This window comes from Giraffa tippelskirchi, chromosome 5 (assembly GCF_054371585.1).
Source record: "Giraffa tippelskirchi isolate mGirTip1 chromosome 5, T2T-mGirTip1v1.2.pri, whole genome shotgun sequence".
NCBI lineage: Eukaryota > Metazoa > Chordata > Mammalia > Artiodactyla > Giraffidae > Giraffa > Giraffa tippelskirchi.
In genome coordinates, this window is record NC_137279.1 from 15624513 (window position 1) to 15652047 (window position 27535).

Consider the following 27535-nt stretch of genomic DNA (forward strand, 5'->3'; position numbering starts at 1 on the left):
CTCCAGTTCCTACTGGACCAATTAGTCAAAAATAAGTTCTTTATTCTCCAAATTAGAATCTGGCAACACTCGCCTTCCATGTGCAACAGACTGGTCTCACACAGGCCAAAAAGGAACTTGAAACAGAAAGGCAGGACTTTCAATACATTTGAGTAGCACTTTGGCAGTGACATTAGCCTTAAATGTAAGTGTCCCCAGTGCTTTAGTTTGAGCTATTGAGCCAAATTCCCTCAATTCTCCTTTTCTCCATCATCTTAGGGAGAAGAGGTAGTGAAGTGAGACGACAAGTCCTTAGCTGGTCCTCTCTGCTGGGACAAACCAGGCAAGGACCATCCTCTAGGTCCAGTTTGGGGCTTTTACCAGAACCTCTGTCTCTTGGGCTTATCCAGTTTTTAGGGAGGAAGCACTTTGTAACACAGTGAAAGTTTGTGCCAACATAGTTAAATCTTGCTTCATTTGAACTACAAGGAACTTCTAGGGGAATGCACCAGATGTAAGGAAAGTTTTACAAATATTGCTCAGAGTGGGTAATGACTTGAATACCTATTTCAGGGGAAAAAAAAGAAAAAACAGAAAGAAAGGAGAAGAAAGGAAGGGTCATAATCTTTCAAACAAGCCTGACAATGGCTCTTATACCCTCGGGGGTCTAAACTGAATTGCACACCCCTGACTTGGTACCCAAGACCGTAGATTACAACTTCTATTTACATGTTTATTTCATCTCATCTGTTACGTTTTATAGCACACATAAATGTTAGAACAATGCTGCATGTATAACTCCCCCTAAATTCAACCAAAACACTTTCAAAATCACTGCTTTCCACAAAAACAGCATCCACTGTCCATACCTCTTAACTCACTACAGAATTCTTCTCTTGCTCATGGGTTTCCTGTATCCACTAATAGCAAGATACAAACTTTATTTAGGGAATACAAACAAACTTTAACACATCGTGGAAGTGGACAATCTCAGAGAACTGCAAAGTAAGGCAGAAGGCAAGAAACTTTTACAGGATAAAGAATAAGGAGCAAGGAAAAGACAAATAGAAGATATAGCCCACCGCGTTTGGGGTGAGAAAGCCCAGAGTGAGCTTGGTGTTTGGTGTTTGGTGTTTGGGGACTCGATGACTGAATACAGTTATACTGCACCTCTGTTCAAGCAGAGCATTTACAAAGATGCAAAGTTATCTAACGTTTGGTTTGATGATATGGCACCCCAGGCAGGAGAGACTCCATCTTGGGTCTAGAGATTTATTTCAACACCATCCATCCAAACACCCAAACTAGCAATCTCAGACGCATCCTCAACTGGCCCTGTCACTAAGCTCCTTCTTCAAGGAGTCACCAAGTCCTACTGACTACTTCTTTAAAGACATCTCAGATCAGAACCTTCTATGTGCCAGCCACCACCTTGATACATACTTTCACAATCTCTTGGTTGAACGACTGCAATAACCAGTTGCTAGACTCTCTGCCCTTAACTCTTGCTAGTCATCCTTCATACCATCACCAGAGTAGCCTTCCTAAAAACCTTTAATTAGATCACTGGCCTTCTTAGGAACCTGCAATAAGAATGCACTGTTACAGCATAGAGTTCAAGGTTCTTAACACAGTATGTCATGGTCCAACTGTACCCTGACCTACAAGTCATATATTCCCTTCTGCCCTGCTCCAATTCCCCAACTCTCTCACAATGGCTGGACTTCTCACATTCTCCAAACAGTGCTTTCATGCTTTTGTTTATGGACAACTCCTGCCCAAAATACTCTTCTTGCCCTTACCTTTTCTTTGTCTCTGTTACAGCAGCTTAGCCTACACCCTCCCTAATACAACACCAATCACCTACTGGAGCATATACATGCCTGATACTGTAGTTATCATATCCGATACGTACCATTATCTCATGGCCCCCTATTTTGAGTCTCACTTATTTGCATGTTTTTATTTTTTTATTTAAATTTTATTGACATATAATTGATTTACAATGTTGTGTTTAGTTTTTGCTGTACAGCAAAGTGACTCAGTTATACATATAGTTACTCATTTGCATATTCTTTTCCATATGGTCTATCACAGGATGCTGTGTACAGTTCCCTGTGCTATGCAGTAGAACCTTGCTGTTTATCCATCTTATATGTAATTGTTTGCATCTGCTAATCCCAAACTCCCAGTCCTCCTCGCCCCCCTCTCTCTTGGCAACCACAAGTCTGTTCTCTATATCTGTAAGTTTGTTTGGTTATTACCTTTTAAATTTATTTTTAATTGGAGGGTAATTGTTTTGTTGTGTGGGTTTCTGCTGTACAACAATGTAAATGAGCCATAAGAGAAGGAGTAAGCAGCAGAACCAGGATTCCCATCCATATCTATATGGTTCCAAAGCATTTGACCTTAACCACTGGGGATTTAATTTAAAAAACAAATGCCAATGTCACCTCCTGGTGATAAACCCACTGGGAAGTTGATTGCACATCCCATGTAAGTTGGTTGTACTTCTATTACAGCATTTGTAAGACTGTACGTTAGTTTGCACTGTAGTGGACGGTGAGTTCTTCCAGGTCAGGGACTATTCGTGCTCACCTTTATATGCTGGGTGCCTAGGACATACGTGCTCATGCTCACTCGCTCAGCGGTGTCCGACTCTTCGTGACCCCACGGACTGTAGCCCTGTCCATGGGATTTTTCCAGGCAAGCATACTGGGGTGGGTTGCCATTTCCTCCTCCAGGGGAATCTTCCTGACCCAGGGATTGAATCTGTATCTCCTGCATCTCCTCCGTTGGCAGGTGGATTCTTTACCACTGAGCCACCTGGAAAGTCCCACCTAGGTCATGCTGGCACATATATAAGATGGTCAGTAAATATTTGTTGACTAAATCACTCACAGATATCCTGTCCTTCCTCATTCCTTATTTTTTCTTTCAACCCACTATGTTCCATCACAGTATTAATATAAATGCTTTTGTCACAAGAATGCCTGACACAGTACCCAGTACAGAAAAGGCTTCATACAATGGAGAAACTGTCCACGCCTATGAAGTTTCCCTACACTGAGTCCAAGACTTTGACCCTCAAAAACAGAGCAAATACTACATATAATGACAATTTTAATGGAGTATAATTTACTTTTCTCACCTTAAGGGTGCATTCAATGACTTTAGACAAACGTATTCACTCAGGTTATCAACACTAAAATCAAAATAATGAGCACTGCCATCACACCAAAAGGTTATGCCTCAGTCTTCTCCCCAGCTGATCTCACCCCATCACTGTATTCAGGGAGCCAGGGATCTGCTTTCTGTAAATACATGGGACATTTTTTCTTTCCTAGTTTCATTACACTGAATGTCATACAATATCTACACCTTTGTGTCTGACTTCTTTCACTTACTGTACTCGTTTTGAGATGGATCCATGTTGTTGTGTCTTAGTAGTTTACTAATTTTAATGCAGAGTATTCCATTGTTAAAGATTTCACTTGTACATTCATCTGTTGATGGACATTTGTGTTGTTCTCAACTTGGATTACATCAAATAAAAGTGACAGGAATATTCATGAACAATTCTGTATATGCACATATGCCTCCATTTCTCTTGGATAAATACCTAAGAGTGAATTGCTTGATCATATGGTAAATATATGTTTATAACTGTATGAGAAACTTCCAAAACTCTTTTCCAGAGTGGCTGTAAAATTTTACATTCCCATCAGCAGTGTATCAGGGTGCCAGGTGCATCGCGTGCCAACAGCTGGCATTGTCGCTCATTTTAACTATACCTCCCTCCAATGTTCTAATGGATGTATAGTGGTATCATGTGATGGTTTTAATTTTCATTTCCTTAATGAAGAATGACAGGGGAGATCTTTTCATGAATATATTGGCTGTCTATCATCTTTGGTGAAGAGTTTGTTCAGATTTGTCCATTTTTGTTCAGACTTTTTATTGATTCTACTGGTGAGTCACAAGAGGTTTTTTTTAAAAAAAATATATTCTGGAAAGCTATCCTTTGTCAGATATATATTGATATTTTATGCCAGTCTGGGGTTTGCCTTTGCATTTTCATTTTCTTACTAGTATATTATGATGAACAGAAGCTTTAAATTCTAATGTAGCCCAATTCAAGCATTTTATATTCATGTTTTTGTGTCTTAAGAAATTTTGGTCTACCTGAAGGTTACAAAATTTATTCTAAAAGCTTTATAGCTTTAGCATTTAGGGCTATGGTCCATCTCACATTAATTTTAGTGTGTGATAGAGGGTTGAGGTTCATTTTTTTCTGTCAATAATAAGTTGTTCCAGACCATTTGTTGAAAAAGTAATCCTTTCCATATTGAATTACCCTGGCATCTTTATTGAAAATCAATTGACCTTACATATGTGGGCCTATTTTTGGACTCTCTATTACGTTTCATTGATCTATGTGTCTAAACTTATGCCAATACACACTGTCTTGATTACTACAGCTTTACGGTAAACGTTGAGATCAGTAAGTTTTCTAACTTTATTCTTCTCTTTCAAAAATTTTTTGGCCATTCTAGGCACTTAGATATCCATATAAATTTTAGAATCAGCTTGAAATTTACTACAAGAAAGCCTTCTGGGATTTTTATTAGGATTTAATTGAATCTATACATCATTTTGGAGAGAAGTGACATTTTAATAATATTGACTCAAAAACAATACTGATTATGCTGAGATTTCATTGAATCTAGAAATTGATTTGGAGAGAGTTGAAATTGTAACAATATTCTGTTTTCCAAGCTATAAACAAGGTGGATTCCTTCTGAAAGTCGCTCAGTCATGCCCGACTCTTTGCAACCCCATGGACAATACAGTCAGTCCATGGAATCCTCCAGGCCAGAATACTGGAGTGGGTAGCTGTTCCCTTCTCCAGGGGTCTTTCCAACCCAGGGATCAAATCCAGGTGTCCCACATTGCAGCCAGATTCTTTACCAGGTGAGCCACAAGGGAAGCCCTAAACAAGGTAAATCAATCCATTTGTTCAGTAATTTCTCATAGAAATATTTCTATTTCTCACAGTAGAGGTTTCATGTATTTTATGTCTGGGGATGCTATTGCAAATGATGTCTTAGTTATTATTCTAACTTCTATTTGCTTATTGCTAACATACAAATTAGCAATAATACAGGTTTCAACGAAATCTCAAATTAGCAATTGATACAATAAACACAATTGATTTTTACACACTAATTTTGTATCCTGAAATCTTACTAAAGTAACTTACTAGTCCTACCAGGTTTTTTTTTCCTTTGGTAGATTTGTGAGGATTTGCAGCATGTTTGATCATGTCATCTATGAAAAAAAAGTTGGTTTTACTTATAGCTAATTTGGATACCTTTTTATTTATTTTCCTTATTCTCCAGGAGACTGTTGCAAAAAAAAGTGGAAAGAGTGAACATCCTCATCCTAGTTCAGTTCAGTACACTTGCTCAGTTGTGTCTTGATTCGCGGTGCCATGGACAGCAGCATGCCACGGTCCCTGTCCATCACCAACTCCCAGAGTTTACTCAAATTCATGTCGGTCGAGTTGGAGATGCCATCCAACCATCTCATTCTCTGTCATCTCCTTCTCCTCCTGCCCCCAATCCTTCCCAGTATCAGGGTCTTTTCCAATGAGTCAGCTCTTCACATCAGGTGGCCAAAGTATTGGAGCTTCAACATCAGTCCCTCCGATGAACACCCAGGACTGATCTCCTTTAGGATGGACTGGTTGGATCTCCTTGCAGTCCAAGGGACTCTCAAGAGTCTTCTCCAACACCACAGTTCAAAAGCATCAATTCTTTGGTGCTCAGCTTTCTTTATAGTCCAACTCTCACATCCATACATGACAACTGGAAAAACCATAGCCTTGACTAGACAGACTTTTGTTGGCAAAGTAATGTCTCTGCTTCTTAATATGCTGTCTAGGTTGGTCATAACTTTCCTTCCAAGGAGTAAGGGTCTTTTAATTTCATGGCTGCAATCACCATCAGCAGTGATTTTGGAGCCCAGAAAAATAAAATCTGACACTGTTTCCACTGTTTCCCCATCTATTTGCCATGAAGTGATGGGACCAGATGCCATGATCTTAGTTTTCTGAACGTTGAGCTTTAAGCCAACTTTTTCACTCTCCTCTTTCACTTTCATCAAGAGGCTCTTTAGTTCTTCTTCACTTTCTGACATAAGGGTGGTGTCATCTGCATATCTGAGGTTATTTATATTTCTCCCAGCAATCTTGATTCCAGCTTGTGCTTCCTCCAGCCCAGCGTTTCTCATGATGTACTCTGCATATAAGTTAAATAAGCAGGGTGACAATACACAGCCTTGACGTACTCCTTTTCCTATTTGGAACCAGTCTGTTGTGCCATGTCCAGTTCTAACTGTTGCTTCCTGACCTGCATACAGGTTTCTCAAGAAGCAGGTCAGGTGGTCTAGTATTCCCATCTCTTTCAGAATTTTCCACAGTTTATTATGATCCACACAGCCAAAGGCTTTGGCATAGTCAATAAAGCAGAAATAGATGTTTTTTGGTACTCTCTTGCTTCTTCGATGATCCATTGGACGTTGGCAATTTCATCTCTTGCTCCTCTCCCTTTTCTAAAACCAGCTTGAACATCTGAAAGTTCACGATTCACGTATTGCTGAAGCCTGGCTTGGAGAATTTTAAGCATTACTTTACTAGCGTGTGAGATGAGTGCAATTGTGCGATAGTTTGAGCATTCTTTGCCATTGCCTTTCTTTGGGATTGGAATGAAAACTGACCTTTTCCAGTCCTGGGGCCACTGCTGAGTATTCCATATTTGCTAGCATATTGAGTGCAGCACTTTCACAGCGTCATCTTTCAGGATGTGAAATAGCTCAACTGGAATTCCATCACCTCCACTAGCTTTGTTCATAGTGATGCTTCCTAAGGCCCACTTGACTTCACATTTCAGGATGTCTGCTCTAGGTGAGTGATCACACCATCATGATTATCTGGGTCATGAAGATCTTTTTTGTACAGTTCTTCTGTGTATTCTTGCCACCTCTTCTTAATATCTTCTGCTTCTGTTAGTTCCCTACCATTTCTGTCCTTTATCGAGCCCATCTTTGCATGAAATGTTCCTTTGGTATCTCTAATTTTCGTAAAGAGATCTCTAGTCTTTCCCATTCTATTGTTTTCCTCTATTTCTTTGCATTGATCACTAAGGAAGGCTTTCTTATCTCTCCTTGCTATTCTTTGGAACTCTGCATTCAAATGGGTATACCGTTCCTTTTCTCCTTTGCTTTTCGCTTCTCTTCTTTTCACAGCTATTTGTAAGGCCTCCTCAGACAGCCATTTTGCTTTTTTGCATTTCTTTTTCTTGGGGATGGTCTTGATTCCTGTCTCCTGTACAATGTCACAAACCTCCATCCATAGTTCATCAGGCATTCTGTCTATCAGATCTAGTCCTTTAAATCTAGTTCTCACTTCTACTGTATAGTCAAAAGGGATTTGATTTAGGTCATACCTGAATGGTCTAGTGGTTTTCTCCACTTTCTTAAATTTCAGTCTGAATTTGGCAATTGTTAGTTACCCTTATAATGTGTGTAGGAACTTCGAGATATTTCCTTTTTCATTATTGATATTGGTAATATTTATATCCTTTTGGTTCCTTCATCAATATTGTTGTTCAGTAATTAAGTCATGTCCGATTCTTTGCCACCCCATGGACTGCAGCATGTCAGGCTTCCCTGCCCTTCACTATCTCCCAGAGTTTGCTCAAACTCATGTCCATTGAGTTGATGATGCCCTCCAACCATCTCATCCTCTGTCGCCCCCTTCTTCTCCTGCCCTCAATCTTTCCCAGCATCAGGGTCTTTTCCAATATTTTCCAATATTAATTATATTAATCTTTTCAAATAATCATCTTTGTTTTAATTGATGTTCTGTATTATTTTTTCTGTTTTTTATATCATTGATTCATTCTTTGTTTTCTACTGAGTAGGGGTTTAATTTGTTCCTATATTTCTAGCTTAAGGTAGAAGCTTACATGTTACTTGTGATAGAGTTTTATCCTTTTCTAATGTAAGATATGAAGAAGAATACACAGAAGAACTATACAAAAAAGATCTTCATGACCCAGAAAACCACGATGGTGGGAGCACTCACTTAGAGCCAGACATCCTGGAATGCGAAGTCAAGTGGGCCTTAGGAAGCATCACTACGAACAAAGCTAGTGGAGGTGATGGAATTCCAGTGGAGCTATTTCAAATCCTAAAAGATGATGCTGTGAAAAGTGCTGCACTCAATATGTCAGCAAATTTGGAAAACTCAGCAGTGGCCACAGGACTGGAAAAGGTCAGTTTTCATTCCAATCCCAAAGAAAGGCAATGTCAAAGGATGTTCAAACTACCGCTCAGCTGCACTCATCTCACATGCTAGCAAAGTAATGTTCAAAATTCTCCAAGCCAAGCTTCAACAGTATGTGAACCGTGACCTTTCAGATATTCAAGCTGGATTTCGAAAAGGGAGAGGACCCAGAAATCAAATTGCCAACATGCGTTGGATCATCAAAAAAGCAAGAGAGTGCCAGAAAAACATCTCAGTCAGTTCAGTTCAGTTGCTGAGTCCTGTCCGACTCTTTGCAACCCCATAGACTGCAGCATGCCACTTCTGCTTTATTGACTACCCCAAAGCCTTTGGCTGTGTGGATCACAACAAACAGTGGAAAGTTCTTAAAGAGATAGGGATACCAGACCACCTGACCTGCCTCTTGAGAAATCTGTATGCAGATCAAGAAGCAACAGTTAGAACTGGACATGGAACAGACTGGTTCCAAACTGGGAAAGGAGTACGTCAAGGCTGTATATTGTCATCCTGTTTATTTAACTTATACGCAGAGTACATCATGAGAAATGTTGGACTAGATGAAGCACAAGCTGGAATCAAGATTGCTGGGAGAAATATCAATAACCTCAGATATGTAGATGACACCACCCTTATGGAAGAAGGCAAAGAAGAACTAAAGAGCCTCCTGATGAAAGTGAAAGAGGGGAGTGAAAAAGTTGGCTTAAAGCTCAACATTCAGAAAAATAAGATCATGGCATCTGGTCCCATCCCTTCATGGGAAATTGATGGGGAAACAATGGAAACAGTGAGAGACTTTATTTTCTTGGGCTCCAAAATCACTGCAGACGGCGACTGCAGCAATGAAATTAAAAGACACTTGCTCCTTGGAAGAAAAGCTATGACCAACCTAGACAGCATATTAAAAAGCAGAGACATTAATTTGCCGACAAAGGTCCATCTAGTCAAAGCCATGGTTTTTCCAGTAGTCATGTGTGGATGTGAGAATTGGACTATAAAGAAAGCTGAGCATATAAGAATTGATGCTTTTGAACTGTGGTATTAGAGAAGACTTTTGAGAGTCCCTTGGACTGCAAGGAGATCTAACCAGTCCATCCTAAAGGAAATCAGTCCTGAATACTCATTGGAAGGACTGATGCTGAAGCTGAAACTCAGCTTTGGCCACCTGCTGCGAAGAACTCATTCATTGGAAAAGATCCTGATGCTGGGAAAGATTGAAGGCGGGAGAAGGGGATGACAGAGGATGAGATGGTTGGATGGCATCACCGACTCAATGGTCATTGTTTGAGTAAGCTCTGGGAGTTGGTGATGGACAGGGAGGCCTGGCGTGCTGCAGTCCATGGGGTTGCAAAGAGTCGGACACAACTGAGCGACTGAACTGAATGTAAGCTTTTAAACCTATATATTTCTCTTTGTTATATTTCACAGATTTTATGCGATAATATCAGTTTTCTTTTTACTTAGTCCAAAATATTTTCTAACTTCCATGTGATTTCTTCTTTGAATCACGTATTATTTAGAAGTACGCTGCTTAATTTCCAAACACTTGGGGATTTTTCAGATATTTTTCCATTACTTATTTCTGATTTAATTCCTTGTGATCAGAGGACATACTACATATGATTTCAATCATTTTAAATTTCTAGAGAATTATTTAACAGCTGGACATATGGTCTCTCTTGGTAAATGTTTCTTGTGTACTAGAAAAGAATGTGTATTTTGCATTTGTTGAGTGGAGTGTCCAATAAATGTTAGTCCAAGTTGTTTAGAATGTTTAAACTTTCCATGTCTCCAGTTATTCTCTGATTGATCTGTCAATTATGAAAAGGCGTGCTGATATCTGCAACCATAATAATAGATTTGTTTTTTCTTTTTGCAGATTTGTCTGCTTCTTCATGCATTTTGAAGTCAGTTATCCCGTGCATACGCACTTAATATTATTATGCCTTCTTGATTAATTGATCCATTTTATCATTGTGAAATATCCCTGTTAATCCTTGGTAATATTTCTTATTCTGAAGTCTATTTTTTCTACTATTAATATAGCTAAAACAGCCTTATCTTTTCCCAACCTTTTCCTTTTGTGTCTTTATATTTAAATATAATTTTTATAGATCACATATAGTAGGGGTTTTTACTATCCTGTCTAACAATGTCTGATTTTTTACTCTAGAATTGAGACCATTTATATTTGATGAAATTACTGATATGATTTTATTTAAATCTGTCTTTTTGCTACTTGTCTCATGTATTCTTTGTGTTTTCCTCCTATTTTTCTTTCTTCTGGATTGGCTCAGTATCTTTTAATTCTATTTTATCACCACTATTGGTTTGTTGGCTATAATATATTTTTATTTTTTAAGGCTCATCTAGAGTTTACAATATGCATCCTTATTTATGTTTACCTTGAAATAACATCATATACTATCTTATATACAATGTAAGACTATTGCAATAATGTATTTTCATCTCTTATCCTGTTCTTTGTGCTACTGTTGTCAGACAGTTTGCTTTTTCATGTTAAAATTCCCACAACATATTGTTATTACTTTTGCTTTAAGGGATCATTTATGTTTTAAGAAATTTGTAAATGATAAAAATGTTCTTAATATTTATCCACATATTTACCATTTTTAGAGCTCTTCATTCCTTTGTATAGATCCATATTTTCATCTGGTATCATTTTCCTTCTGCCTGAAGAACTACATATCTTGTAGTTCAGGTTTGTCGGCTGCAAACTCTCACAGGTTTTCTTTGTCTGAAAAAAGTTTTTATTGTATATTTCATGTTTGAAAAGGTCTAGAATTCTAGGTTCACAAACTTTTTCCCCACACTTAAAAGATACACTACCATCTTTGACTCACAAGTTTCTGAAGAAAAGTCAGCTGTGATTCTTTTGTTCTTTTGTAATAATGTGCATCTCCCCCTGTATCTACTTTTTAAGAGTTTTCTCAGAATCAGTTGCTTTCTGTGGTTTCCTTGGTGCAGTTTTCTTAGTATGTATCCTGCTTTTGTATATTCATAAACCCCCTCAGATCTTAGTTGATATTTTTCATAAAATTTGGAAAATATTTGGTCATTATGCTTTCATATATTATTTTTGTCCTTTTTTTCTCTCTCTTTCCCTTCTAAAGTCTCCAGTTTACATGTTAGTCAATATGCTAGTTCCCCACAGGTCTGTTTATTTTTTAATTTTTAAAAAAAATTTTTTGGCCACACACCTTGTGGGGTCTTAGTTTCCCAATCAGGGATCAAATCCTGGTCCATGGCAGTGAAAGCATGGAGTACTAACCATTGGACTATCCAGGAATTCCCTACTCTTATTTTTAAAATCTCTATGTGTAAGCCTCATTATGGTTAGGTTTTACTGCAATGTCTTCAAGAGGCTATATTGCTTTATCCTCAACTTTATTTTTTATTTCATGAATTCTGCTGTTAATTCCTTTATCAAGGGAATTTTCATTTCAAAAAGAAGTTCCTTTTACTTTCTTTTTATGTTTCCCTTTTCTCATCATGTCTGTATTTTCCATTTAATAACTGATTGCCGTGTTAAGTTGCTCAGTCATGTCCCACTCTGCGACAGCATGGACTGTGTAGTCCACCAAGCCTCTCTGTCCATGGAATTTTCCAGGCAAGAATACTGAATTGCCATTCCCTTCTCCAGGGGATCTTCCCAACCCAGGGATCGAACTCAGGTCTCTTGCATTATAGACGGAGTTTTTACCATCTGAGCCACCAGAGAAGCCCCAATAACTGATTGTATTGAGTGTATTTATAATACCTGTTTCCATGTCTTTGTCTACTAGCTTTATAATCTCTGTCATTTGGGGGCTTGTTCATGTTGACTGATTGTTCTCCAGGCCTTAGATCACATTTTCTTGCTTTTTTGCATGTCCAATCACTTTTTATTAGATGCCAAATATTGTGAAAGGAGTACATCAAGGCTGTATATTGTCACCCTGCTTATTTAACTTATATGCAGAGTACATCAAGCCAAATGCTGGGCTAGATGAAGCGTAAGCTGGAATCAAAATTGCTGGGAGAAATATCAATAACCTCAGATATGCAGATGACACCACCCTTGTGGCAGAAGGCAAAGAAGAACTGAAGAGCTTCTTGATGAAAGTGAAAGAGGAAAGGGAAAAAGTTTGGCTTAACACTCAATATTCAGAAAACTAAGACCATGGCATCCGGTCCCATCACTTCATGGCAGATAGACGGGGAAACAATGGAAACAGTGAGAGACTTTATTTTGGGGGGCTCCAAAATCACTGCAGTTCATGACTGCAGCCATGAAATTAAAAGACACTTGCTCCTTGGAAGAAAAGCTATGACCAACCTAGACAGCATATTAAAAAGCAGAGACATTACTTTGCCAACAAAGATCTATCTAGTCAAAGCTATGGTTTTTCCAGTAGTCATGTATGGATGTGAGAACTGGACTATAAAGAAAGCTGAGCACCAAAGAATTGATGCTTTTGAACTGTGGTGTTGGAGAAGACTCTTGAGAGTCCCTTGGACTGCAAGGAGATCTAACCAGTCCATCCTAAAGGAAATCAGTCCTGAATACTCATTGGAAGGACTGATGCTGAAGCTGAAATTCCAATACTTTGGCCACCTGCGAAGAATTCATTCATTGGAAAAGACCCTGATGCTGGGAAAGATTGAAAGCGGGAAAAGAAGGGAATGACAGAGGATGAGATGGTTGGATGGCATCACTGACTCAATGGACATGAGTTTGAGTAAACTCCGGGAGTTGGTGATGGACAGGGAAGCCTGGTGTGCTGCAGTCCATGGGGTCGCAAAGAGTCAGACATAACTGAGCAACTGGACTGAACTGAAATATTGTGAGTTTTCTATTGTTAAGAGTTAGATTTCGCTTAATTCCTTTTAAAAAGGTTGACCACTGCTCTGATAGAAGATTAAGTCTCTTGCAGATTAGTTTCATTTGTTTGATGCTTATTTTTAAGCCTTTTGCTGTGAGTCTAGATTATCCTTTATGGCTATTTTAGCTTCACCATCAACACCCAAGTCTTACAAGGTCTCTACTAAATGTTCCATGTGTGGAATGGGGTCTTTCTGCTCTGACTGGTAAAAACTTAAATTATTCCTGGTCCTATGTGATCTCTAGGAATTGTTCAATTTACATGTACAGAAAAACTCTTTTGCCAGAAATCTCACCCTACAGTTATACAGATTTCTATTCAACCAAAGACTCCAGGGATCCCATATGCACATTTCTGGAGCTCTTTCTTAGCATAACTCCTTCCCTTCCTATAGTCTGTGTCTCACAAATTCTAGCTGCCTCTGAGAGTCCCTTGGACTGCAAGAAGATCCAACCAGTCCATCCTAAAGTATCTTAATAATACAATAACTAGTTTTAAGGAAATAAGCAGTTTTTTTCAGCATTTCATCTGATAGTATTCAGTGACCTAATGTCTTCTGCTCTTGGGAAATTTTTCTGACCAAATAACCTCTGCTCTGTTTGCTTGTTTTCACTTCTCTGAAATGTAAAGATGAACTTCACACTAAAGTACCAAACATAGGATTGCCTATGGCACTGGATGTCTTTCTAGAAAATAAGAGAGTCCTCCAAACTTCAAGACTCACAATAGTTAAGAAAAAACATCCTACACTACGTGTTTATTTTTATTGGAGATTGAGATTCTTCTCCCCAATCCTCTTTGCCCCACAATCCTTCAACGAAACCAATACCATCACTACCATACAACTAGTCCCCGCTTACACATAGGTTAATTTACAAACTCTTTTTTATAACATCAGTTGCTTAGAACTTGGAATGCATTTTTAGACAGGTTAGAGATTTTTTTGAGATGCTTTGGTATATGTTACAGATTCTGTACAGGATCCAGACCAACTCAGAGAGAAATCTTTTTTAGAGAGAAAACAAGTAAGCCCATTCACAATATAACTTAATGACTATGGAGTCCATCTATCCTCCATTTCCCATAAATACTGAAGTACTGCCTCATGAATCTGCCTGCCAATGCAGGGGACACTGGTTCCATCCCTGGTCTGGGAAGAGTCCACACGCCTTGGGGCAACTAAGCCTGTGCACCACAACTGCTGAGCCCACGTGCTGCAACTACGGCAGCCCACGTGCTGCAACTTCTGAAGCCGGCTGACCCTAGAGCCCATGCTCTGCAACAAGAGAAGCCACTGCAACGAGAAACCCGAACACAACTAGAGAGTAGTCCCCACTCGCTGCAACTAGAGAAAGCCCATGTGCAGCAACCAAGACCTAGTGCAGCCAAATATAAAATTGAAAAAAAAAAAAAGAATTGGCTAACACGAAGGAGCCAAAACCCTTGTTTCTAATTTAAAAATCTCATTATTGATTACTGACCATGTGTTACCTTATGTAATTCTCACGAATCTGCAAGACAGGTATCTGTATTCCTACTTTTAGGATAAGGAACGTAAGCCATTGTTGGTGTTGTTGTTCAGTTGCTAAGTTGCGTCCAACTCTTTGTGGCCCCATGAACTGCAGCACGCCAGGCTTTCCTGTCCTTCACTGTCTCCCAGAGTTTGCTCAAATTCATGTCCACTGAATTGTAAGCCTTAGGAAGGTTAAATAAGGTGTACAAGGTCACATAAGAAGTTGTAGAGGTAGGGCCAAAATTCAAACCCAGATTCATATGACAGCCAAAATTGTGTTCTTAATCACAGAATTACTTTGCAAGTCCAAGTTTGGCTTTTCACAGGTGCAACTCGCCAACAACCACAATCCTTTCAAGGGAAACCATAAATTCTCAAAAGAGAATGGATGTGAGATTGGATAAAACAATAATAAAACTAACCCTGAAATCTAAGTTCGTTCTGGGTTCATGAACTCTTTCTTTCTTTTTCTTTCCTTCCTTCCTTCTTCCTTTTTTTCAACTTAACTATAATTGACATATAACATTATATTAGTTCAACATCGTAATGATCTGATATTTGTATATACTGCAAACTGATCACAGTAAGTCTAGTTAACATCTATCACCACACAGTTACACATTTTTTTCTCTAGTGATTAGAATTTCTAAGATATATTCTCTCTGTCAAAGATGCAGTACAGTATTACTCACCATGCTGTACATTACATCCCCATGACTTCTTTCTTTCACACTCTAAGTAGCTTTTGATCCTTAATTTCACCTAACCCTAACCCTAACCCCTAACCCTCTTCCACCCCCCAACGCCCACTTATGGCAACCACCAAGCTGTTATCTGTATCTATGAGCTTGGTTTTGTTTTGTTTTTAGATTCCACGTATTAGTGAGATCATATGGTATTTCTCTCTTTGTTTGACTTATTCCACTTAGCATAATGCCCTCAAGATCCATTCATCGTGTTGCAAATGGTAAGATTTCCTTCCCTTTTATTGCTGAGTAATACATATTCATCCATCAAGGAACACTTAGGTTGTTTCCATATGTTTGGCTATTGTAAATAATGCTACAATGAACATGAAAATTTATATATCTTTTCAAGTTAGTGTTTTCATTTTCTTCAAACCAGAGGTGGAATTGCTGGATCATATGGTAGTTCTGCTTTGGTCTGAGGAACCTCCATGCTGTTTTCCATAGTGGCTGTACCAGTTTACATCCCCAACAACAGTGCACAATGGTTCCCTTTTCTCCACATCCTTGCCAACACTTGTCCTTTTTTATAACAGCCATTCTAAAGTGTGAGGTGATATCTCATTGTGGTTTTGATTTGCATTTCCCTGATGATTAATGGTGTAGAGCATCTTTTCATGTACCTGCTGACAATCAGTATGTCTTCTTTGGGAAAATGTCTATTCAGATTCTCTGCCCATTTTTAAATCAAATTTTTTTTTTTGCTATTTAATTGCTTTGTTATTTCAGATATTGTCTTTAACAAATATATGATTTGCAAATATTGTCTCCCACTTAGTATGTTGCCTTTTAATTGCGTTGATGGTTTCCTTTGCTGTTTGGAAGCTTTATAGTTTCACATAGTCTCACTTGTTTAATTTTGCTTTTGTTGCCTTTCCTTTTTGTTTCAGATTTTAAAAATTATCAACAAGACCAATGTCTTATTACCTATGTTTTCTCCTAGTAATTTTATAGTTTTAGGTTTCAAGTCTTTAATCCATTTTTGAGTTAATTTTTGTGTGTGATGTAAGATAGTGGTCCAGTGTCATTATTTTGCAAGCAGCTGTTCAGTTTTCTCAACACCATTTATTGAAGAGATTGTCCTTACCCCATCATATATTCCTGGTTCCTTTGTCATAGATTGTCTGGGTTTATTTCTAGGATCTCTATTCTGTCCCATTGATCTATTTACCTGATTTAATGCCAATACCATACTGTTTTGATTACTATAGGTTTTTGATACAGTTTGAAACCAAAGGACATGATAACTCAAGCTTTGTTCATTCTCAAGATTACTTCAGTTATACAGGGTCTTTAGATGCTCTTTATTCCTTTTTCTTGCCTAATTGCTCAGGCCAAGACTTCCACTACTATGTTAAATAAAAGTGGCAAGCATGGGCATCTTTGTCTTGTTCCTGATCTTAGAGAAAAGATTTTGAGCTTTTCATCATTGAATAGGGTATGATTAATAGCTGTGGGCTTGTTATATGTAGCCTTGATTACGTTGAGGTACATTCCTTCTATGCCCATTTTGTTGAGAGTTTTTATTATAAACGGATGTTACATTTTGTCAAATGTTTTTTCTGCTATCTATTGAAATAATCATATTCTTTTAATAATGTTAATGTGGAAGGTCACAATGATTGATTTGTGGATGTTGAGCCATTCTTGTACCCTTGGAATAAATTCCACTCGATCGTGGTGTTAATCATCTTTCTATAGAAAAGAGAGGTTGAGCTTGCTCCTTCCTTCATAACATTACAGAAATCACAGTGCAATAATTCCCTTGGCATCTTATCTGCTTCCCAACCTACAGACACATCTACATGCATATTACTCTAATCTTTCAAATTTTTTAATTCATTTATTGCATACCCTACCCTCACGAGAAAGACACTCCTCCTCTTATTCAAAGCTTATTTCTGTAAATGTGCTCAAAACACTCCATGACCTCTGTGAAACTCCCCATCTCCAAACATACTATTTCTTGCTTATATATTCCACTCATCCATCTTTACTTACTCCTTCCTGCAATTCACAAACATTTTTTAAAATCCCTTTTCAATTCTATATTTTCTTCTAACGATCTCCATGAATCTTTCTCCTTCAATTCAGAGAAAAGATTTTAAAAACAACAATATGCATTTCATTTACTCCACTTTCCATCTCTCATAAGTCGACTCCCTGAAATCTGGTTCCAGTGCCACCACTCCATCAAAATTATTCCATTATGATCTATGACTTTCTAGATAACAAATCTAATCAATGCTTTTGAGTATTTATTTTTGTGAATTTTTGCAGCATTTGGTCCTTTCCCATTCATTCTTTCATGAAATTTTCTTCAACACTGGTTTCCATGACACTGTTCTTCCCTGTTATCTAATCTTCTGCAATGCCCCTTAACAGACTTTTTCATGGGATCTGCTTTCATGTCCAGTTCCTTAAACATTGCTGTTCCCCAGTGTTCTGTCTTGGCTGTCTTTTCTCACTTTAAATTCTCTCTGAACGATTTCATCTATATTCATTCTTTCAGCTGCAACCACAGATGCTGAAATCACAAGAGTAAACAGGCTTGTCCTAGTCTTTAAGTGAATAATCACTTGAATAATATCGCCACTGTGATAAGTGCCTTGAAGGAAAAGAAGACTCTTTTTGAGAGTGAAAGCAGGAGAGCTCAACTAAACTGCAAGCACATTGGAGGTTTCTATGAGAAGGTCAGGTTAAGCTGACCAAAGAGCAAAATGGAGGGACGTGTTCCAAGCTGAGAAAAGACCATGCCAGGTGGCCTGAGCTGGAGAAATTTCATTCTGAAGATAAGCCCTTACACAAAGTGTGTAAGGCTACAGAAGTTAGTGAGTATCACACATTTGGATAAAAGCAGGTTATCAGGAATGGTGGAAGAGCTGAGAGGGTGGAAGGAAGAAGATAAGATTGATATATGCAGATATGCAGAGGCCAGAAGGGGAAGGGCATTTTCTGACATACTATGGAGGTTAAAAGTTATATTTAGTGTTGGTGAGGAGCCTTTGAAAGATTTCATCTGGTGGCAGCAGATGAAACTGAGGAACTTAGTGTCAGGGAAACAAGTTTGAAGTTATTAAAATAGCAGGGGTAAAATGAGCATCTGTAAAACAGTGGCAGTTGAAATGGGGATAAGAGAATAGAGTTAAGAAATGTGCAAATCGAAGAGACTAAAACAAGGGCAGATTGGATTGGCAGGTCAGGGAGAGACAGAGGAAGCCAGAAAAGATCATTCCTACTGCTGAATGGGACTACAGGGAGAGAAACTTTCCATATACCAGACTCAGTTCCAGGGCCTGAGGACACAGTGTGTTTAAAATATGCAAAATCCTTGCATTCATGGAAATCACATTCTAGTGGCTAATTTATCTCTTGTCCTTGAATTTCAGTATAAAAGGTCATTTTTAAATGGGGGACTAAAAAAATGCGGCTCTACATTTTTAGATTAAAAAAGAAGCAATAAAGTTTCTTTTAAAAACCTCCATCCATTCCGTTGGCATCCAATTATCTAAGGCAGAGGAAGGCCACACAAGTCAGGACTGCACTGTAGACTATTTAGTGCCAACTGATAGCTGGGACTGACAGTGGGTTTGTTAAACAGGAGAAAACATCTCTAAGGCTTGGAACCTGGGATCTTCATAATTTACAGCAGCAGAACTAAAGCTCAACAGGGATGGCCCAATTTGTTCCTCTTCTAAGAATGACACAAAATATTTCTTTGTTGTAGAACCAAAAATCTTGATTTTTACATCTTCATTCTACTGTAGGAATTGAGATGAAGGTCCATACCATAATCTCATCTTTCATTGCCCTTGTTGTTCAGTCACTAAGTTGTGTCTGACTGTTTGTGACCCCCTGGACTGTAGTACGCCAGGCTTTCCAGTCCTTCATTATCTCCTGGAGTTTGCTCAAACTCATGTCCATTGATTCAGAGATGCCATTTAACCATCCATACATGACTACTGGAAAAACCTCAGCTTTGACTACACGGACCTTTGTCAGCAAAGTGATATCTCTGCTTTTTAATACACTGTCTAGGTTTCTCATAGCTTTTCTTCCAAGGAGCAAGCGTCTTTTAATTTCGTGACTGCAGTCACCATCAACAGTAATTTGGGAACCCAAGAAAATAAACTCTGTCACTGTTTCCATTTTTCCCCCTTCTATTTCTTTGCCTAAAAGTGATGGAACCAGATGCCATGATCTTAGTTTTTTTAATGCTGAGTTTCAAGTCAGGTTTTTCACTCTCTTCTTTCACCGTCATCAAGAGGCTCTTTAGTTCCTCTTCACTTCCTGCCATTATAGTGGCATATCTGAGGTTGTTGATATTTCTCCCGCCAATCTTGACTCCAGCTTGTGATTCATCCAGCTCAGCATTTCAACGACGTACTCTGCATGGAAGTTAAATAAGCAGGGTGACAGTATACAGCCTGTCATACTCCTTTCGCAATTTTGAACCAGTCTGTTTTCCATGTCCAGTTCTAACTATTGCTTCTTGACCTGTATACAGGTTTCTCAGGAGACAGGCAATGTGGTCTGGTACTCCCATCTCTTTAAGAATTTTCCACAGTTTGTTGTGATTCACACAGTCAAAGGCTTTAACATAGTCAATGAAGCAAAAAGTAGTTATTTTTCTAGAATTCCTTTGCTTTCTCCATGATCCAATGAATGCAAGCAATTTGATCTATGGTTCATCTGCCTTTTCTAAACCCAGCTTATACATCTGGAAGCTCCCAGTCCATGTACTACTGAAGTCTAGCTTGAAGGATTTTGAGCATAACCTTGCTCGCATGTGAAATGAGCACAATTGTATGGTAGCTTGAACATTCTTGCCCTTGCTACCAATTAACCCTTGCAACATGAGACATGGAAGTTATTATATGACTTACTGTGTTAACTTCTTTGTCCAAAAACCAGGTCATCCTAGCAAAATTTGGGTAATACCAACCCCCAGAATCCTATGAAGAAGGTCACCCACCAGTAATCATGAGGTAAGTGAATGTAAATTGTTCACATAAATGCCCATGCACATACACCATCACTCAGCCATATGTGGAGAATTCCAAAATCAAAATAGTAAACCACCATCAGGAGTTATTGCAGCCAAACTAAAAATGAACCACTTACAACATAAACCTGTCCTTCAAGGCACTGACATCTTCCTCCCAAAAGAGATGACAATGGCAGGCTGTCAAGGAACTACCTCACAGCCTCCTCCCTGCTGTCCCAGGCCTCACACCACAGCTTTACAAAGATAAAATAATAACTAACGTGTCAATCAGGCTTTCTTAAACTAGCTCTGTCAAGGCCCCTCCCAGGCCAGTTCCTGCCAAAAAATGACCACTGCCCCAGGAATGGCTGACAGTACAGCCCTTCTCTGGATCTCTTGGTAAGTATTTTTCCCATTTCCACAATCCTTCAAATTTGAAAATTACTTTAGGGTCATTTTAATTACATGCTTTTGGGTACTTTAATTCTCAGAACAGCTCTGCCATGTAAATCTATGCTGCTACTCTGGTTTGATAGACGGGAAACTCAAGAGACTTATACCAGACCACACAGCAGTTCACATCTGAGACTAACCATTCGGTTCTTGGGTAGATAAAGTGACTTGGAATGGTATATCTATTTGCTATCAGAGATATCCACTATGAATGTCCTCTGTTTCTCTTCTGCCTCCTCCCACTGCTCCCTCTCCTCCCCCTGATTCCCAGAGTTATGGGAACATGGTGGATACTTGAGAGACACTTAATGACATACCTGGCATAGCACCCGGTAGCAAAGATGGTTGTTGAATCCACTGAGCACCATGGGTTCTACTGAATAAAGAACAGAATTCCCCAGATAATTATAACAGGATGTGGAATGGATTCCATTCCAAGTCTTGCCAAGAGGAAGCCTGAGGGGCCCCTAGCTTTTTACCATTCAGCCTCAGTAACCACTAGAGGAAGCCTGAGAGACCCAGGAAGAATGGACTGCAACACTTCACTCCTCTCTGCGGTGCTCCTGTGTCACACCCACACACACCCTGACCATCCATTAAGTGCAAGGGCGGATGGGGGCATTGCTGGTGGACTCCCAGAAAATTGCTCACTGAGGCTGGGAGTGACTGCAGACTCCACTAACGAACCTTCCCTGAACTGAATCCAGGGAAAGTTCATGGGAGAAACTGATGGATGTCCCCTGGAATCTGAGTGTCTGTGGACACAGAGCCTGGGCTCGCTTCCCATCGAAGAGGCTGATTAGAGACAATGGGCAAAAGCAGAGTGCAGGGGAAAGGCAGCAAGCTGCACTCTCAACATGAAGATGCTGCAGTTTCCTAGGATTCAAGTGAGCATCACAAAGGGTAGCCAGAATTGATACATCTTGAGGGGACCTTGTCTAAAACGGCTGACTCCCTAACAGGTTGTGGGGTTGACCTCCAGAAGGTTGACCTCCAGAAACAGAAGCCCAGGGAGGAGTCAAAGAACACTGAAGCAGGGAGGTCCCCGGTGAAAGGCTTCCAAAACAAGCCAGAAGTGCAGCCCACACACGAGATAAGACACGTGTAAGCATGTCACGTGGAGAGCATCAAGGACCAAGAGAGAGTCGGATAAGCAGCACTCAGACAAGCAAAAGGATTTTGCTTTCCTTCTAGTCACCTACCGCTACCACTGATCCTGGAAAAAAAACAAACAGGAGGTGGAAGAATGAAGAGCAAGAGCATAACTTTATTGAAGGCAATAGTGGGGAGGGGCCAGGAAACCGTCCCCTACCTTAACCCCGCTGCTGCGTGTCCATTATGTGCGTCCATTTACTAAACTGGGTTGCACAACAGACGAAGACAGATCTTGAGGTCCTTCCTCCCCGATAGATCAGACCCCAATCCTGCTGTCACTGCATTTCTTCCAATCACGTGACAAGGGGTGAGAAAGAAAAGTAGGCAAATGGAGTACACCTTCTATTCTCTCATGAACTTCATCATGAGCACCTCAAAACTGAGGGTTCACATGAATAACCAGCCAATCCAAGGTCAGTTCCAGGCCAGCTCTAAAGTAATGTTAAGGCCTCAGGGAACAAAAACTCATCCTTCCTTGGTCAAAAGGTTGGGAGACCCTGGTTTAGTGGATTGGTGGTCCTCAAAACCAAAACTGAGAATCTGTTCAACAAATCCCTGTGTGATTTCAGGAGCAACATTTGATTAATCCACGTCTCAGTTTCCCCATCTGTTGTAAGATTCTTAAAACCAACTTTCTGTCCATTTTCCAAAGACATAGAAAGACTTTATATGAGACCCGTGTTAACAGTATTATCGAGATGCTCCCAAAGTAATACGGCAAAGTTGAAAGCTGGTCATGATGCTTCTCTCAGGGGCTGGACCCAGTGGTACTAACTTAATAAAGCCATCATCAGAGGCCTGCAATTCCTTTCTTCTCATATAGCCACCCCTCATAATTAAAAAGGCCAGTGATTAGTGCTGCAGTCTGCTTTATCACTGGGGCATAACTACATAGGCAGTTTGCTATTACTCTGTTCAGATCTGAGCAGGTGAGGGATGGGAGTGGGAGGAGGGATCAGAATGTAGAACTAGTCTGGTCACAGCCACTGGGAGATTGGGTATCATCCCGTGCAACAGGAGGAGGTTCAGTCTGGCAGGCAAAGCACCACATCCAACAGACATGTAATGGTCCAGCCAGCAGTGGCGAAGGCAGAGGAGACGAAGTGGTACTGACTCAACAGGTGGGCACAACACAAGGGCAGAGAATTGGCAGACACTCCTGAGAAGGTCTGGAATGCACAACATAAGCTTCAAGGAAGTCTGTCAACAGACAGTAGAATCCAGATTTCGGGTTGGAATCTGGGGCAGATTCTTAGGCTCCAGTAACAGAAGAAGTAAAAACAAGGAAGGAATGAATGAAAGAGCAGGTAAATGAGAACCAAGAGGGAAGAACCAAGACAGTCAGAAGGTCAGTTATAAAACACAGAGTGCGATGACTGCACATGAGAACAAAGTAAATGCTCAAACATTCAAACCAGGGCTAAGAGCAGAGGCAGACCATCAGCAGTGAGGGAAATGGAGCAGAGGAAGCCTACACAGGAGATCCCAAGGCTCCAGCTGGGGAGAGGAGGACCCCTGGATAGGGAAAACCAGGTTGCACCTAACAAAGTTTCTGTCACACTTGAGCAGAATCTGCAGATGATAATATTAAAATCAGGGCATATTTCCCACGGCAGTTCTTTACTTGCTCCACTCAGAATAAAATATGCTGATCTACACAGAAAGATAAGGTTAAGAATACTTCTTAGACACTTTGTCAGGTGGGCATAGAGATAAAAGATGAAGATACAGTCCAAGTCCATGGCCAGGGGCAAATTTGGAACAGGCTCCAATGGCAAGACCACAGAAGAGATTACAATATATTTTCAAGGGTGCTTTATTGGTCTGGAGCAGTAGCATTCAAAGAGTGAAAATGAATTTTAAAGCATCATTCAGAGGACTTCTCTGGCAGTCTAGTGGTTAATGCTTCGCCTTCCAATGCAGGAGGTGCAGGTCCTCCCTGGTCAAGGAGTTAGGATCTCACAGGCCTCACAGCCAAAAAAGCAGAACATAAACAACAGAAGCAATATTGTAACAAATTCAATAAAGACTTTAAAAATGACCCATATAAAAGAATACATTAAAAAAATCATTCAGGGTAAATCACAGCAGCACATGTGAGGAAAAAACAGTCCATGAACCCTATTAAATTCTGGGCTATTGACCCAGAAGTGAGGTATTAGAGGACCAGGTTGCCTTGACTCAGAAATAACAGTACTATTGGCCAGATATCACAGTGCACAGTATCCAAAAATGGGCACACAACATATGTAATGAATAAGAAGGCTAAAATCTTTTACTATTCAACTAAATGAGAGCATGAATGTCAAATCTCTTCCTGTTTTGAAGCAAAGCATCCACACAAATATTTCAGAGGAGACCATTTTTGTTTTGTATTGCTGCCAAAGATTCTCTGAGTTCACACAAACCTAACATGGTTACACTAGATATTTTATCAGTCCAAGTACAAGAAAACAATTTCCTATTTCTACAAAGGAAGCACTTTAGTGCAGGGAATTCCTTATAAAAGTGATCAAGGAACTGAGTCCTAAACAGTTTCTTACAGAAGAGTGTGATCCAGAGATTAGCAACAGCTGGAACCTTGCCCACTGATAGACTGGAGGAGCAAAAGGAGGGGGGGCTGCCATCAGAGCCCACCAGCAAGGCCACAGAAATGTGCTGGTGAATGTTTATCGTAGCTCTCTGTTGGAAGAGGCTTTCCTGGTGGCTCAGATGGTAAAGAATCTGCCTGCAATGCAGGAGACACAGGTTTGATCCCTGGGTCCAGAAGATTCCCTGGAAAAGAAAATGGCAACCTACTCCAGCATTCTTGCCTGGAGAATCCCATGGACAGAGGATCCTGACCAGCTGCAGTCCATGGGGTTGCAAAGAGTTTGATACAATTGAGCAACTTTTCACTTTCACTTCCCTGTTGGAAGAAAGGTTGCACTTTCTGAGGCGTGGATGCACCCACCAAAGCTGAAGTCATCAATGTGATATCGCTAAACACAGAGGTATGGGAAATGGACAAAACTGTCCCTCGTGAGCAGGTGTGAGCTGGTTCCAGTGCAATCCTAGGTTCGAGCCACTTGATGGAAGCTGTAGACCCAGTGGAATTGGACGCTGCCGGTGCAGACAAAGAAGCAGAGAGGGAGGGGGAATACACCCCATCATCCTCTAGTGCTTCCTACTGACGCAACCCAGCCAGAAAGATGCCCAAGTAGAATCCCCGATACAACACAGAGTGGAGAAAGGAGAGAATGAAACTGGAATGCTTGTAATCTTGCTGATATTTTTCATATACTCAATTAGATGCATTTGGCAATGCAGGGTTGAAATGCATGGTTGCTTGGGACTGTGGAGGAAGCATCAGCATGCAATTAAAAGTTCAATTTTGGCTTCAACATACAAAACCGGTGACTGCTCTGAATCTCTGAATATATTTAAAAGATGGCTTTGAGGTTTGAGATTTTTTTATTGATACTATTGAACATCTCATAATAAACTCTATTTAACACCAAGGGGTATTTTGTGTACTATGAGGAGAATTTAGAGTGATTACAATTCCATATACCACATATTTTCTCATTAAACACTCGCCATCATTCATATCATTCATTCAGCACCATTTCTTGAGCATCCACTCTGTGAAGACTCTGTTCAAGACATTCAGCATACAGAAATGGACAGAACAAATAAAATCCCTCCCTTCAAGGAGCCTACCCACTAGTAGAGGAACTAGACAATAAAAATAAACAAGCAGACCATACAGAATATTATAAAGTGGTAAACACAATGGTGTGGGAAAAAGCAATAAAATAGGGATAGGGAGTGATGAGGGGGTCCACAATTTTTAAAAGACTGGTCAGGAAAGGCCTCACCAGGAAGGTGTCATCTGAGCAAAATTTGAAAGAGGCAAAAGAATAAGCCAAGGAGATGAGAGGGGGTGGGGTGAAGAGTCTTCTAGGAAGACGGAAGTGTCCCCAGGGTGGAAGTTGCCTAATATATTATAGGAACAGCAAAAAGATTGGGGTCGAGTTGAGGGAAGGGGCAATACAGATCATGTACTCCATTATAAGGTCTTTAACTTTTTGGCATGAGTTAAAGGGGAAGCTTCGGAAGAGTTCTGAGCAGAAGACTAACATCACAAGGATCATTCTGGCTGCTGTGTTTAGAATAAACTATAGGGGTCTCATGGCAAAAGCAGGGAAACCAGGCAGGAGACTACTGAAATATTTCCAGCTCTTGGGAGATGATGTGGCTTAGGTCCAGGTAGCTGAAGTAAAAAGCTGGACAAATTGATCAGATTAGGGATGTAGTTGGAGGGAAGATACAAGAGGATTTGCAGAATGATTGGCTAGAAGGTGTGAGAGTCAGAAAGAAGTTCAGGGATGACTAAAATTTGGGGCCTGATAAATGATAACTATAAATGGATCAGCTTTAGAGAGAAAAATGAGATTTTGTGTTTGGACATGCTAAGTTTGGGGTGTCAGATATTTATGACAAAGTGTTAAGGGACTTCCCTGGTGGTCCAGTGGCTAAGACTCTGCATTCCCAGTGCAGAGGGGCTGGGTTTGATTCCTGGTCAAGGAACGAGATCACCCCCATGCCACAATGAAAGATTCCACGTGCCACAACTAAGACCCAGCATAGCCAAATAAATAAAAATAAATATGCAATTTTTTAAAGGGCAAGGTGTTAAATAGGTGTTAGACAGAACACTCTACCTTGTGTTCAGGTAGAGGTCTAGGCTGGAGGTATAAATTTGAAGTTTCTCAACAGGAAGATGGAATTTAAGGTCATGACACTGGATCAGGTACCTGATACCTGTGGACTAAGCCTGGCAACCCTTCTGAACTGAGGTTCTGTAAAATCATTTTTAAGGCAGGACAAGAGTAATTTAACATAAAAGTTTCTCTGCCATTTGAGCCAGTACCTCCTCCCCTTTTAGTGTGCATTGTGTATCTGCACTATACATTAACTATATTCCTTTAGAAGATGCTGGAATGCTTACTTGCCAGGGGGGAAAAGAGGCAGTTTCCTCCTGGCGCCAGCAAGGTAACTCCTTAGGAGACAACATTCCTTTCTCGATCCTATAGGGAGTCATGAGGCCCTGCTACTCCTCTTGTTGGATTACGTAAATGGTTAGTATGTTGCTTTGACATACAGCCCTTTGTCTCAAAAACATCTGTATCTGTGCTTTGATGTCCAACTGGTGGAACAGTCCTCAGAGCTTTCTGAAAGACTGTCTCCCGGGTTATAATCCTCAGGTTGGTGCAAATAAAATTTTCCATTTCTTTCTTGAATTGACTATTAATTAGTTTTTTCATCAATAGATATTTAAGACAAGATGTTTAATAGATGTTGGATTAAAGATTCTGTCCTTCAGGGTTTAGGTACAGGCCTAGGCTGGAGGTATAAATTTGGGAGTCACCAACATGTAGATGGGATTTAAGGCCATGGAACTGGATCAGATACCTAACATGTGTA

The 27535-nt window shown here is 39.9% G+C and overlaps 1 protein-coding gene across 16 annotated transcripts in view; it reads right to left on the reverse strand.

Moving 5' to 3' along the window:
- Nucleotides 1–27535, reverse strand: part of RGL1 (ral guanine nucleotide dissociation stimulator like 1) — a 276237-nt gene that overhangs the window by 185273 nt on the left and 63429 nt on the right. For 2 of the 16 annotated variants that reach the window (XM_081492477.1, XM_081492478.1), the window contains exon 2: nt 10955–11084. The exons of 10 other annotated variants lie outside the window; for them this stretch is intronic. The gene's annotated coding sequence lies outside the window, so the exon portion shown is untranslated. Of the gene's footprint in view, nt 1–2577; nt 2830–10954; nt 11085–14703; nt 14908–21228; nt 21288–27535 lie in introns of all 16 variants that reach the window. 4 more of the 16 variants (XM_081492479.1, XM_081492480.1, XM_081492481.1 and 1 more) reach the window with 4 other exon arrangements.